Below are 14,175 nucleotides of genomic sequence, written 5' to 3' on the forward strand. Positions count from 1 at the left end.
ATCCATGACTTCGACTCGCCCGATCCCATGGCTCGCACCGATGCCAGGATCAGCGAGCTCCGTCTCGTTCGACCCCTAAACTAACTCCCTCGCGGCGCGCACCGACGCCAGGATCAACGAGCTCCATCTCGTCCGATCCCTAAACTAACTTCCTTGCCCGATCCTATGGCGTGCACTAATGCCAGGATCAACAATCTCTGTCTCATCCGATCCCTAAACTAACTTCCTCGCCCAATCCCACGACGCGCACCGACGGCTAGGATCATCGAGCCTCTGTCTCATCCGACCCCTAAAACTAACTCCCTTCACCTGATCCCATGGCGCGCACAACACCTCGGCTACACAACGACACCTTGGTTTGACAATTTCCATCTCGGACTAAAAAAACACCACACACGCCCGCTAACAAAACACCCCTCGGACGATTCTGCTGAATCGCCCAGGGGCTGAGGGGCTACACCCGCGGGTGCGCTCGTGGGCGCACCCGCTGGCAAAACGAAAATCTCTCTCACTGGCAACACGACAAACCCTCCAGACGATTCTGCCTAAATTGCCCCGGGCTCGACGGCTACACCCGCGGGTGTGCTCGCAGCACCCGCCGTAAGAAAAAATCCTCCAAACGATTATGCCCGAATCGCTCGGGGGCTCGGGGGCTCCTGTCGGGTTCATAAACCCGGGGTCCCTCGTGGACCGGCTTCCCAACAAGGGCTCGGCCCTAAGCAGACAACGCACAACTCATGGATCGGCCTAAGTATCTGAACAATAGGCCAGAAGGGCAATCCAATCATCGATCGAAAGGACAGGCCAAGGGAGGAGCGACGCCTATTTCTCTGACTCTGACCCCACCTCTCCGACCGGATGCGCTCGCTTCGATCTCCGACCAGAAGGTTTGGCAAAGCACTACTTCCGGTCCCGACCCTCGTCTCCGACCATTGATGCGCAAGCCCCTGCTCATTGCTCTTCTTCGACTGGCGCTGGTCAGAGCGACTGGGACTAACCGATTGGGGACGCCCGCTCGGTAAGGATCAGGAAGACGAAACGGAGAAAGTCAATCTGCAATACCAGGGACCATACCCTGCGGCACCTGCAGGACAGTACTCTGTAACCTCCCTAACACAAACAGTGTTGTAGGCGCTGATATTTCCCTACAGTGTTGTGGCACCATTGACTCTCATACGGTAAGGCTCCCTCATATGCCTCTGAGCATCGACAGTGTTGTGGGTGCTGGTATTTACCGTACCGAGTAAACATGGTGAAACTCCTCACATGCCTCTAGGCATCAACAGTATAGCAGGTACCGACATCTGCCATACCCGAACAAAACACGCAACCTCCCACGTGCATCCGACATCCAACAGTGTTGTGGGCGCCTACCATCATTCAACATTGTTGTGGGCGCCTACCATTATCCTGTACCGCTAGCGTAGGCAACACGGCTCAGAAGCATACGTACTCTCTCCCTCTCTCACTTGTAAGACCATCCCCTTCATCTATAAAAGAGGATGCGCTCTCTCCCAACATTCAAGTCATTCCAGATTGATTAGATCGATCAAGTTCACTAGTTCACAACCACAGAACCGCTAGGTTCGAACCTCAAGCACACGCTTGAATACTAGCTCATAGTGGGGCTCCCATCACTCTCGGCCCTTCCGCCCGGACCTCTGGTACCCCCATCTTTCACCTTTTTGTTGGTAAACCCCACTGCAAACTTCGAGCACCTGGGCTCAGGAATTAAAGTCACCGACCGACTCAAACTGGACTTAGGGCACGTTGCCTGAACCAGTATAAACCATGTGTCATTGAGTGCTAGGCCACCTCCGATCACAACGTACGACAAACTACAAATATTTACTTGTTGGTCACTTTCTGCACCGACAACAGCATTTATGTATCGGTTTTGGTAGGACGGGTGGTGACTTCAGGGTTTTTCACTTGACTTTTGGGCCAAAATTTCGCTTGGAGCGGGCTTAAAAACATCACGCAAATAGGCAGTTGTATTTAGCGACCGACGGTTTGACTCAGTTGGTACTATATAGCGACCGATGATTTAATACAAAAACAAAATATTTATAGCAACGGACCATCTATACAGTATTTGATATTAGCAACTGATGATCATAAGAAAAGCTTTAGCGACCCACCGTTCAACGATAATGTCCAACTTTACTTTTAACCGGGGGACGTTAGATACTATCGTATGTTAGTGGTGGTAGTGCAGCAACAAGTTGTTGTGGTCTCAATTGTCCGTGTCCATCTTCAGTACTTTGCTGAACCAAACCAACAACTCTGCACTACGTTTAGTTGTTCGATTCCGTTACAAAAATACGCTATCGATTGAAGGGCAAAGCATGTAACCTCTGTATCAGTGAAGTGTTACACGGGTGGGTATCTTTACGAGTTGGGAAAGAACTGATTTTGGTGCAGCAGCCTACTGCCATCAACTGTAGAATGACGTTTGTGGGACGCCATACGGTCGCCAACACTAGCTCTGACTAGTACCGGTTACGAATTCGAAGCTGTAGAACCGTAGAAACCATAAGCTGGATGCAGACACGGATTAGAATTCAGAGAACGCCTTTCAAGTCTGAGGCCATCTGCAGCCATCCAGAGCTGCCCCAAGAAAGAAAGCTCCCCACCAAACTGCACAGGACGGTAAACTACTGGTACTGTGCTACCACGCATTTGCATCATTGCCAACCCCAAACCTGTCCGGCTGTCCCCATTTCTCCCTCCCTCTGGGCCTCATGATTGTTGCAAAGGCTGCACTGCCGAACCAACATGAATGGCTTTGTTTCACCTTTCCTTCCCCTTGCCGTGCCCCTCTGAAAAGATTCCCCGTCTTCTCGTCACCGCTGATACAGATTCATCATGCAGAGACTCCCCGCTCAATTATCATCTGTCTCGCTTTCTTTTCGGGCCACTGTGACTGCAGCTGGACGGCTGTATGACTGAGGGCTTGTTTAGTTGTCAAGCTTTGGATGTACAAAGTTGGTAAAATATACTGTAGTATCACTGTAGTATTTCGTTTGTATTTGGTAATAATTGTCCAACCGTTGACTAATTAGGCTAAAAATGTTCGTCTCGCAAAGTACAACCAAACTATGCAATTAGTTTTTAATTTCATCTACTTTTAGTATTCCATACATATACCACAAGTTTGATGTGACGGAAAATCTTCTCGCTAAAGTTGGGATTTTAGGAGAAACTAAACTTTCACACTGTACTGTGCATGGACCTGGACCCTCCTCTCCTCTGTCCTCTCTCTCTCATCCATAACGACATGGCACCTCTGCACAACGCTGCTGCCTACTAGTACTAGCAGTACCTCTTGAAGACTTGAACCGACTCTGGTGGCCTAATCCAGGGCCCTGATGAGGCCTAGCTTTGCATTTGCAGGCACTGGCGCACTGCATTGGTTTGGTTCTTGTTCCTGAGCAGTTGAGCCGCGCGCAACTTGTTTTGCATAAGGTATTGTATTGTCTTCGGAGTTGCAGTCCTGTTCTTCCCTCGCCTGCTTTTAATCTTTTAATCTCCATTTGCGTAGGTTCAATCTGCAGTTTACAAATGCTTTGCATCCTGCTGTTGTAGTCCAACAATAAAGCAATAAATAACTCATTTTTTTGTCACATGGTGTGGTGGCTTGCCGAGTGCTGATGCACACATTTTTCTTCTCCTTCCACCTTTGCTGCTGCTGCAGTTCTTTGGCACGGCGTTGTATGTATCACATGCCATGTGAGCAGCTGAACCACAGCTCACTCCAAGTGCTGCAGCGGCAGCCCATTCCACTGCTGGATCTCCCCGAGGTTCCGCGATGGAGCAGTCCTGCTGCTACTTCCCGCTGCGGTGGGAGAGCACGGGCGACCAGTGGTGGTACGCGTCGCCGATAGACTGGGCGGCGGCCGACGGCCACTACGACATCGTCCGCCAGCTGCTGCACCTCGACCCCAACCTGCTCATCAAGCTCACCTCCCTCCGCCGGATCCGCCGCCTCGAGGCGCTGTGGGACGACGACGCCCGCTTCGCCGACGCCGCCAGGAACCGCGCGTCCGTTGCCCGGAGCCTGCTGCTGGAGTGCGAGTGCAGGAACCCGAACCACCACCGCCCCGCCGCCGCCGCCGGCGGCGGCGGGGAGAACACGCTGCTCCGGGCCGGGTACGGCGGGTGGGTGCTCTACACGGCGGCCTCGGCCGGGGACGCGGCGTTCGTGCGGGAGCTGCTGGAGAGGGACCCGCTGCTCGTGTTCGGAGAGGGCGAGTACGGCGTCACGGACATGTTCTACGCGGCCGCCAGGGGCGGGAGCACGGATGTGTTCAGGCTACTGCTCGACCACGCCATGTCGCCGAGGTGCTCGACGAATTGCCGGAATGGCGAAGGCGGTGCCGGGCGCGGCTCCGTGTTCCGCCTTGAGATGATGAGACGGGCCGTCCACGCCGCCGCGAGAGGCGGGAGCGTGGGGATGCTCAGGGAGCTGCTCGAGGAAGGGCCCTCCAGCGTGTCGACGTATCTCGACGTCCGTGGATCCACAGTGCTGCATGCCGCCGCTGGGAGAGGGCAGCTGCAGGTGAGCCATCGACACTTGCTATTGCTTGTGTCACATCTTTTGCAAATGCTTTCTTAACCGTTCTTGCTGTAAGCCTGGATCCTTTCTTGCGCGGATGATTATTATCAGTTGTATACATGTGCAGCAAACATGTAAATGTAGTGTTCTGTGGATCAAGGACACTCTTCTTTAGGATGTTTACATGCTTTTCGGATTCTGATATGTTTCTAGTTCTTCATGTTTTGAACGGTTTTTTTTTAATTGATCAGGAGGGGGATTTGGCCCCTACTGTGATCAATTAATTAAATAAAAGGGGAAAGGTTCTGTACAACAAAAAAAACAAAAAAAAAAAGGAGAAGAGGGATATCAGGTTGAACGTTCGTTTAGCAAGGATCTGCATACAGATTACAGAGGATGCATTTCATTAAAAACTTGGTTTGCTTTAGAACAAAACTACTATGTGCTTGTATTTTTCTCAGCTAGATTGATAGTGAAAGGAAATTGTTCATCTAGAAATGCTGAGTGTCACCTAGTTCACTGTGGTTGCTTCAGTAATTCTATAAAGTTCTTTTTTTCGAACGGACACAATTCTATCAATAAAGGAGCATCAAACAAGTTTTATAGTTTAATGTGACAGTAATATCACATCCACACGGATAATGTTCCTTGAGTGATTTTAATCCCTGGTTATTGTAATCCTGCATTAAGCTAGGGTGTCACTATATACTTGTTGGCCAGACTTTTCTATTTCATGGTCATAACGTGTAGGAAGTTTAGTTAGACATAAAAGCTAGCTTTCTTTCCAATCAATATGTCCCTTTCCAATAACTTGAGAACAAAGTGAATATACTTTCTGCTGTTCCAGTTTAGCTCAAAAAATTCACCAGAAAGTTCTAGTTTTTAGATCCACAAACTTCTTGGTGATGCTATGCAGCCAAACTTTCTATCCACTTCCTGTTGTTGATATGCAGACAGCTTTGTTACTGTTTCTTGATGTTGCTATGCAACCATTTTTTGCTACTTTCAGTTGTACCAATGAATTGGCAAGTAGAAGATTCCTATTTCTACACCTCATCTTCTAAGCATACCTTATGCAGGTTGTCAAGTACCTTCTGGCCTCTTTCGACATAATCAATTCGACTGATAATCACGGGAACACAGCACTGCATGTAGCAGCCTATCGAGGGCACCAACCTGTTGTGGAAGTGTTGGTTGCTGCGTCTCCATCAACCTTGTCAGCTATTAACAATGCTGGTGACACGTTTCTCCATTCGGCAGTTACAGGATTCAGGACCCCAGGATTCCGACGGCTTGACCGCCAATTGGAGCTGATGAGATACCTCATACGCGAAAGAACTGCAGATATCCAGAAGATCATCAATCTGAGAAACGATGCAGGCCTTACAGCCCTCCACCTGGCTGTGGTTGGCTGCGCACACCCAGATCTGGTCGAGCTATTGATGACCACCCCGTCAATCGACCTGAATGCTGAAGACGCTAACGGCATGACTGCGCTGGCGCTTCTGAAACATCAGCTGCGTTCAGCAACATCCGACCGGCTCATCAGGCAGATAGTTTCTGCCGGAGGGGTCTTGAATTCCAGCATTCTGAGAACCCGATCAGCCATTGCTTCTCAGATCAAGATGCAGGGTGGGATTGCAAGCAGTCCCGGTACCACTTTCAAGGTATCGGATGCAGAGATATTCTTGTTCTCGGGTATGGGAGCAGTAGAGTCTCTAAGACCAAGCTCGTGCTCCAGCAATGGGAAGGATGACCCTACTCATGCAGATGCATATTGCACCGATAACCATGGATTATCAGAGAAGAGGCTGAGCTCTGCGAGCCGGGCCAAAGACCGTCTCAAGATGATGCTGAGATGGCCTCGCCACAAGGACAAGACACCCAAGAAATCAGAGGACAGCATCCCGCTGGACTCTATCAAGAAGCTGAGCGAGCACGGGGCCGAGACTCCTGCTCCACTAAGGCAGAAATTTACCAAAACAACGGTGCTCAACTGCAAGCGGACCCTAGCGGTGAAGAGCTCCACCCCAAGCTCCTCGTCCACCAAGAAGAAGCTCAACACAAAGCTCATACACGGCATCATGGAGGCCATGCCACAGCTTGCACCGTCTACCGCACGGTCTGGGTCCCCAACGGACACGCTCCTGAGGACCTCGATATCATCCACACCTCAGCCACTGGCGAAGCTGAAGGACATCTGCCTCGATGACGAGATCTCCATGGTGACGTCACCTGTTGGCAAGCTGAAAACATCGTCCTGGACAGTGACGACGCCACGGAGGACCCCTCGTGCTCCAACTCGTCCATGGACGACGGCTGTGGCACCGCGGCGGTGGAGAGCGTGGCCCGGAAGCACGGGTGCGGCAACGGGAGGCTGATCAACATCTGCTTTGGCGCGCAGGGCCTCACTGTGGAGGACTCGGCGAGCGGGCAGCAGACGAGCAAGATGTTCAAACAGCAGTGCCTGAGGGTGTCCTGATTGACGGCATATCGCCATCGGCGTGGTGTCTCAACTGCATCCAACAACGTGTATTGTATCATAGATTCACGGCGTGGTGTGATTGGTTTGGTGCCTCGCGTGCAGCTATGCGTGCTTGTTTTCTTGTTGAGCATCCTGCCTTGCATAACCAGTGGTGAACTGGTAATCCAATGAATCTGTGCTTGTGTTAACTGTTTTTTTTTTGAAACAATTGCTTGTGTTAACTGTGACGTTGAAGAATTCACAGCTCTTGGTTTCTAACTTTCAGTGTCAGATCGTACATTCTTCAACGAATCACCGTTAATGAATCACTTCCTCGAATTTTACAGCCTACCAACTGTGACGGACGGGTCAACAACCCAGCCCAGCAATCTCAAACGGGGATGCCATTTCTCAATGGCATGTTCAATCAATCAGAGCACTGGCGTCCTGATGAAAAAATGTCAAACGGAAGACATTTATTGCGCAAGAAATGGTAATTACAGAGAAGACTGGACGTGCATCTGCAAAACAATTTCTCTTGTAAATGCTGAGCAAGAGCAGTTCTTTTCGCTCATGCGCAACAAACAGCTAGCACTTCCTTCACTACATCAAAATTCGGATTTACAGCAGGAAGCAACTAGCCCAACTACTACACAATCTAAAACAGAGAAAAAAAAAAGATGAGAAAACAGGCTATATGAGCCGCTGAGCAAACCCGCTTGAAATGTAAGTTGCAGCAAATAATGAGCCATTTGAACTCCACTAGTTCGGTGGCATCATTCAAGCCGTTTTTGTACGGTGGCTAAAAAAATCATCCTCTAGGCACATAAATATGTTCACTTGACCAACTCGATCTCCTGTGCGCCTCATCAAAGCAAATGACCACTCATTTACCAATTATGCAAAGATTATCTTCGTCCTTCCCACCCACATTTTAACAAACCAGCAGCAGCAATATGGCGGAGGGCTTTCACCACCAGTTCAGAACCAATTGAGCATCCAACATGCGCTGCTGTCCAGCCATTGTGCCACACATGGTGGCCCACAAGAGGCAATCACTTTGTTGGATCAACAGGTTGACACCAGCCTCTGCCCTTGACAGGGCATGGCAAAACACAGCACCATCAGTTTATCTCTCCTTCCTCTGCTTCTTTAATGCTGGGAACACTGCTCGGTTCTTCGTCATCTTCCTCATCATCTGCCTTTATGAACAGTCCAAGTTGCTCCAAAGGATTGACAGATCCCGGATGATAGCCTGCCATGCCATCCTGAGAGCGCTCTGGACTAGTCTCGTCAACAGAGCTTACAATATGTTCTGTTGTGGCTGTTCCAAGCATTTCCAAATCCTTGAGATGGAGGTTATCATTAATTTCTACAGTTCTCTCCATCTGCATAGAGGATTTATTTTCTTATAGCAACAATAAAAAATGAGAAACTGCAACTGCTGGTGGGTGAGGTCTACACTTGCCTCTTGTAGGGCCTGACGAGCCTTCTCCCTCTCAAAATCCCGTTTACGCTTAGCTTCAGCTTCGGCTTCGGCTCTACGAGCCTCCATGGCTGCATTACCTTCAGCCAACAGCCGGGCTTTCTCTGCATCCACAAATAAGGAGAAAACACCCTAGTGTAAGAGAGAGAGAGAGAGCAACTAGCAGCGAACAAGACAGGTGGGCAAACTTTTTACCTTCCTTCTGGAGTTTTTCCAGTTCCTCCTGTTTGTCTCCACCCTGAGCTCAGGAGTCAATGAAGGCCAGGGATGAGTCAGATTATGACCTCATATACAGAATCAATAAAGAAAGATGATAACTGAACAAAGTCCTATACCTGACTAAGAATGCCGCGAGCTTTGACAATCACATCAGCATAACGGCTCCTCAAAAGGGCTGCTCGCAAAAGCCTGTCTGGTGAGACTTGTGTATCGGGTTTTGAGTTTTCCCCTAAATATTTCATTGGGAAAGGATCAGACGATCCGATCAGCTTAGTGCACTGAGACCGGTCAACGGCCTCATACGTACCGGCCTACAAATTCATGCTTACCCCCTGGTGCAGGCTTTGACTCACTGTCCTCCCCATGGAGTCCACAATATCAGCACGACCTGTGGTTTAACAACCAGTTAGCCCACTATTAAAGACGATTCAAATATAGTTTGTAACGTAACAACTAAATAATGATTGGAAGTACGCCATACGGTTGGCATCAGCTGGGCTAATAACATCACTCTTTTCTTGCTCCACCAGCTGGTCAGGTTTCTTAGTCCCCTATAATTTTGGAAAAACAAATTATTCAGTACAGATCAGTCAACTAAATTGGAAGGGAATCCACATCCTTGCCACAAGAAAATTACACTATAATATAAACGTTGAAGGTGACCAGAATGCTGAACAAGGCAAACATCATATTGCCAAGACAATTTTAGTACAGTTTTGCAGAATAGGGCATTACCGGACAATGGCTGCCTTAAGGCAAAAGTTAACTTATACTACACATAATAAAGAACTAAGCTACTAAGCTATTTGATAAAGACCGCAAATCTGTCAGGGATGGAGCAGCAAGAAACAGGATAGTCACGCTCCCAAGCACCAATGCTTACTAAGGTATCTAGCAGACATTAGAATATTTAGAAAGGTAATGACCTGGTTTCAGGATGGAACGTTTGCAAATACTTGTGCCTACTAATTATAGAACAAAAGGGCATTATCATATTTTGGTAATGGGTATCAGGTATTTGAAGACAGAGGTAAGTGTGACAAGTCCGCATACATAAGACTGGTCGATACACCCCAGAACAAAACAAAACAAATGTGATGCTTTGGAAATTGATAGTCTACAAAACACAACTTTGAGTAACATTAAATATAGCAAAAATGCACTTTAAAGTTACTATATTTCAAGACAAATCTACTCATCCTCGGATCATTTTTAGACACATCCAAACTCAACGCACAAAAAGTAAGTAATTTGTACCCATTCAGGTTGCTTATTTGGGACAACCCCTATAAACATCACTTATTCGTAGTTGTAACTGGATGGAGTAATATATTTCAATTACAAAGCACTTGGCAGCAAATAGCCCATAATCCATTCACTAATACTCCGTATAAGATTTAAAGGTCTGTATTATTTCTGAAGCACCCAATACCTTCGCAAGCTTTCCAGGGCTGCCAACCTTTTCTGATTCACTTTCAGAGTCACTGCCTGAGTCAGAATCTGCATTACCCGACAACACTGTAAACATCTTGAACTTTCAACATCTCAAAACAGGAAAAGTTTCAGGAGAATTATACTTTTTAAGGTTCTGTATAATGCACAAACAATCAATAGTTCGCAGGAGCTTTACTATTACTAAAGGGCTTAGTCTGCTAGAAATTATAGTAGGATGGGGGTTACGAAGCATGATGTCCTGCATCAACTTCATTGAAATAGCCCAATTCAAATATCTTCAAGATCCTGCTAAAGAATTACTAAAAGGGAAAACATGATATTCATGGCATTTATGGAGTACCATGTTATCTCCTCTAATTTTAGTTCCTTGCCAAATTTGTAAGTCATTGCCCAGAGTTGAACTAATATAGAAATATGATATACCAAAACAAAAAGACGTGAAGAGATAATATCCATGTTCTCAAAGAATTTACAATACAAAACTGGGAAGAAAAGCAGCACTTTCTTTACACAAGAATGTCTATAATGATATGAACAAATGCAGATAAACACCATGAGACACAGACCGCTAGAAGATGATTCAGAGTCGCTGCTGGAACTACTTGGACTACCGCACTTGCTATTCCTGATTTGTGCATCTTTGTCTAACATGATAGGGGAGGCATTGCCACAGATATCCACATCCTCCTCGATGGGCTCGCCACCTGCAAGCAAACCAAAAATTGACTACTGCACAGAAGGTGTGTAAATTAAATCTATTGAGAATTTCGAGCTAGAAGAAAATAAACCTTTGCAAGGATTTGTAGACGAGTGGCTAAGGCCAGATACATTCACAGCTTCATTCTCAGAAGGCTCAGATTTCAACTGCTGGATCTGCTCTTTCTCTTGCAAATACTTGTCGACATGCTTCTTCAGCTCAAATAGCATGTCATCACTGACAGCTTGGATGTCAATCTCGATCTCTCCATCACCAGGCATATCTGTATTGCTGTCTTCTTCTTTTGATCTCATATCTGTATTGCTGTCGATGCATTGTTGCAGCAGTTCAAAGATGTGAGGAGGTAACTCATCGGATATAGAAGCCAAGCAGTTCCCAAAGGCTTCTCTCTCTTCAGCTGTCATCTTTGGTTTTTCAGGCGCTGTTTGCCGTACACCTTCCATTGACACATCACTGCGATCCACAGGAGGTGTCTTCCTCCTCTTCGAGTCAGCCCTGTCAACCTTAACATGTTTCTCAGTGGCAGCAGAAGCCAACTTCTTCTCAATTGGCCTCCATCGACTCTCAAACATCTTGCTCAGTTGGATGGCCATGTCATGCACAGCGTGCCCCTTAGGATTATAAGCCATAGCGTTGTTAAAGGTCAGCCTGACATCAGCAGCAAAATCTGATGGACTTGTGTATGAGCCAGATTCGAGCTTCTTCTGGACAGTACCAAGATCCATTGGGGTCTTGACAATATCAAAATAATCAGGAATTTGCAGCTTGACTACATCAACTGGAACATTGAATATATGACTATATTTCTGAGTCATAAACTTCTTCAAAATAGCTTCACACTGCTTAAACACTGCTGCTTCAGATAACACCGTAGAAGGTTCAGGTCGGGGTTTTGTAGGCAAGAACCGTCCCTTTGCACCACGGATAACATTGGTCACACCACGCTGAGACTTCTGTGGCTTCTTGGCTCGAGGGGCAGCTGAGGATGACAAGGCAGGTGCCCGACTGAGAGGAACAGGGGCTGCAAACTCTGGCTTCTTGAGGAGATCCCGCACGGAATCAAGCTCTGCCCGGAATCTCTTCCGAAGATACCGCCGTTCAGATGACGACATCTTGGACGGCACAAAGATCTCCCGCTTCACATCAAAGCCATCGGTGTTCAGGCTGATGCACTTGCGCTTTGGTGCCGATGAGTCCTCGGAATCGACACGAACAGGACTACCAGCTGCAACTTCCGACTCGCCGACAGTCTCTGTATAACCACGTGACGCGGCTGTCGCCACGCCCCTGAAAGCCATTTCCTCATATCCCCGTTTTATTGGCCTCTGCTGCCCAAACTCCATTAAGACCGTCGGTGTCATGTGCCCAGGCGCCAGCGGGTCACAGATCTGTTCAGCATTTACAACCATTTTCAGTGGCACACACCAAATTCAAGCTACACAGGCAACAGAAAAGAGCATGTAAAGACAAAAATTAACAATATCCTCTCCAAAACCCTAATCCTAAATGGGTACCTTAACCCCAACACGAGCCACCAATCGCGCACGAATCCAACAGAACAGCCCTCAAATCCTCCAATTCGCGCCCGAATCAGACACCTCCCGCACCAATCGAAGAAACCCCAAAAATCCAAAGCTATTCCAAATTCGAGACAAGGGGATGCGAGCCCGGACCTGGTAACGCTGGATCTGAAGCAGCAGCGATCCCAAGGTCGGGATCCGGAAGCGAGGCAACAGCGTCCACGCGCTGGCTCGCCGGGGAGCTGGATCTGCTCGGGAGCGGGACGGATCTGGGAGCGCGCGGTGGCCGCCCGGTCGCGCCTCGCCTTATCCTCTTTTTTATTTTTCGCCTCGCCGCTCGAGTCGAGTCGAGTCGTCTCCGTGCTGCAGCTTTGCTTATCCTTTTTTTCCTTCTCGAGGCGACCGAACCCGAACCCGCTACTGCTTTGCTCACGAGAGGTGAGACCCGAACTGGGAGTAGAAGCGATGCGACTGTGACGAGGGTGGCGAGCGCGCTCGGGTGCGTATTTATAGGCCTAGGCTGGGCGCGGAGGCGGTGCAAGCCGGATCCGGGCCGTCGGCTGGCGAGGATTGGACGGACCAGGCAACAGATCGGCGAGTGGGTCCGCCGTGAACGGGTGGGGCACAACGTGACGTGGAGGCGGGGGGCGCTTTGATTTTCTTTGAGACGGTTTGCAAGCGGACGCGAGGTTGTTGGCCAATATATCAATGACTGGTGGGTCCGAGAGGTGAGCTGGGTCCGAATGTCATGTATGGTGTGTAGCAAGAAGAGTATGCGTTGGAAGCGGCCGTCTTTTGTCGACCACGCGGGATCTGGGTACGGTTTGGGCGCGGAGTGACTTGGTGAGGAACGATACGTGACGCGTGGAAGCAGCTGCGTGCCCTGGGTAGGTCCTTAGCTGAGGTGTCAGGCGGGAGCACGTAACGGGTTGGATTTCGGGTCCAGGTACATCTCGAAGCTATACTACTATAACAATGGATGTAACGGGCTTGGCGTTGTTGGGCCGGGTCTCGTAGCTTCCGCAGCAGTAGTGATAGGTCCAGGTTTTCTATGGGCCAAAACTTTTTATTTCCGGAAGGACTTCCAAGTTTTCAATCCGTAGCCAAAACTAGCCCGTACGGTGAGGAGTTGGGCTTTATTGGGCTGTATTTGTGTTCTAGAGCTCTACTCCCCTGCCGTAAAATACACGCATGGCTTATTGTAGCCCGCCACTATGGCTCCGTTCGGTTTGCTGAATTTTAGTTGAAACTGGCTGAAAGCACTATTCTAACTGAATTGTTGTGAGAGAAAAATATTGTTTCGGCTGAAAAAACAAGCCAAATATAGAGTAAGTCGAATGGGACCATTATTTATTCATTTTATTATTCAGCCTTCTCCAAAGAGCTTGCTTCAGCTGCAGTTTTTTTTTTTTGAAAGTTGCTTCAGCTGAACTAAACACACTTGCAGAACTAAGGATTTTAGGGTGGGTATTTAAAATTTATAAAGTGGTGTCAAGATTTTTTTTTGTTTTATCGCTACATAAATCTACTATTTAGCATGTATGATATCACGCATTAGTAAATATTTTGGTCTAATATTTAGCCTAGTACTCATTCCGTCCAAAAAAGAATATAATTCTAGCACAATGTCATATTTTAATATTTTAAGTTTGATAAATTATAGATAAAATATATCAATATTTATGACATCAAATAAATATTATTAGACTAATTGGTTTGGAGCCATAAGATGTGAATATCATTCATAAAAAACTT

General features: G+C 47.9%; 2 pseudogenes; one reads left to right on the forward strand and one right to left on the reverse strand.

Moving 5' to 3' along the window:
• The first annotated feature begins 3,312 nt into the window (after positions 1-3,312).
• On the forward strand, positions 3,313-7,243 carry LOC136477634 (uncharacterized; annotated as a pseudogene).
• Positions 7,244-7,544: 301 nt separating this feature from the next.
• LOC136477635 (transcription factor GTE11-like) lies at positions 7,545-12,893 on the reverse strand (annotated as a pseudogene).
• Between the last annotated feature and the right edge of the window lie 1,282 nt (positions 12,894-14,175).

This window comes from Miscanthus floridulus, chromosome 8 (assembly GCF_019320115.1).
Source record: "Miscanthus floridulus cultivar M001 chromosome 8, ASM1932011v1, whole genome shotgun sequence".
Lineage (NCBI taxonomy): Eukaryota > Viridiplantae > Streptophyta > Magnoliopsida > Poales > Poaceae > Miscanthus > Miscanthus floridulus.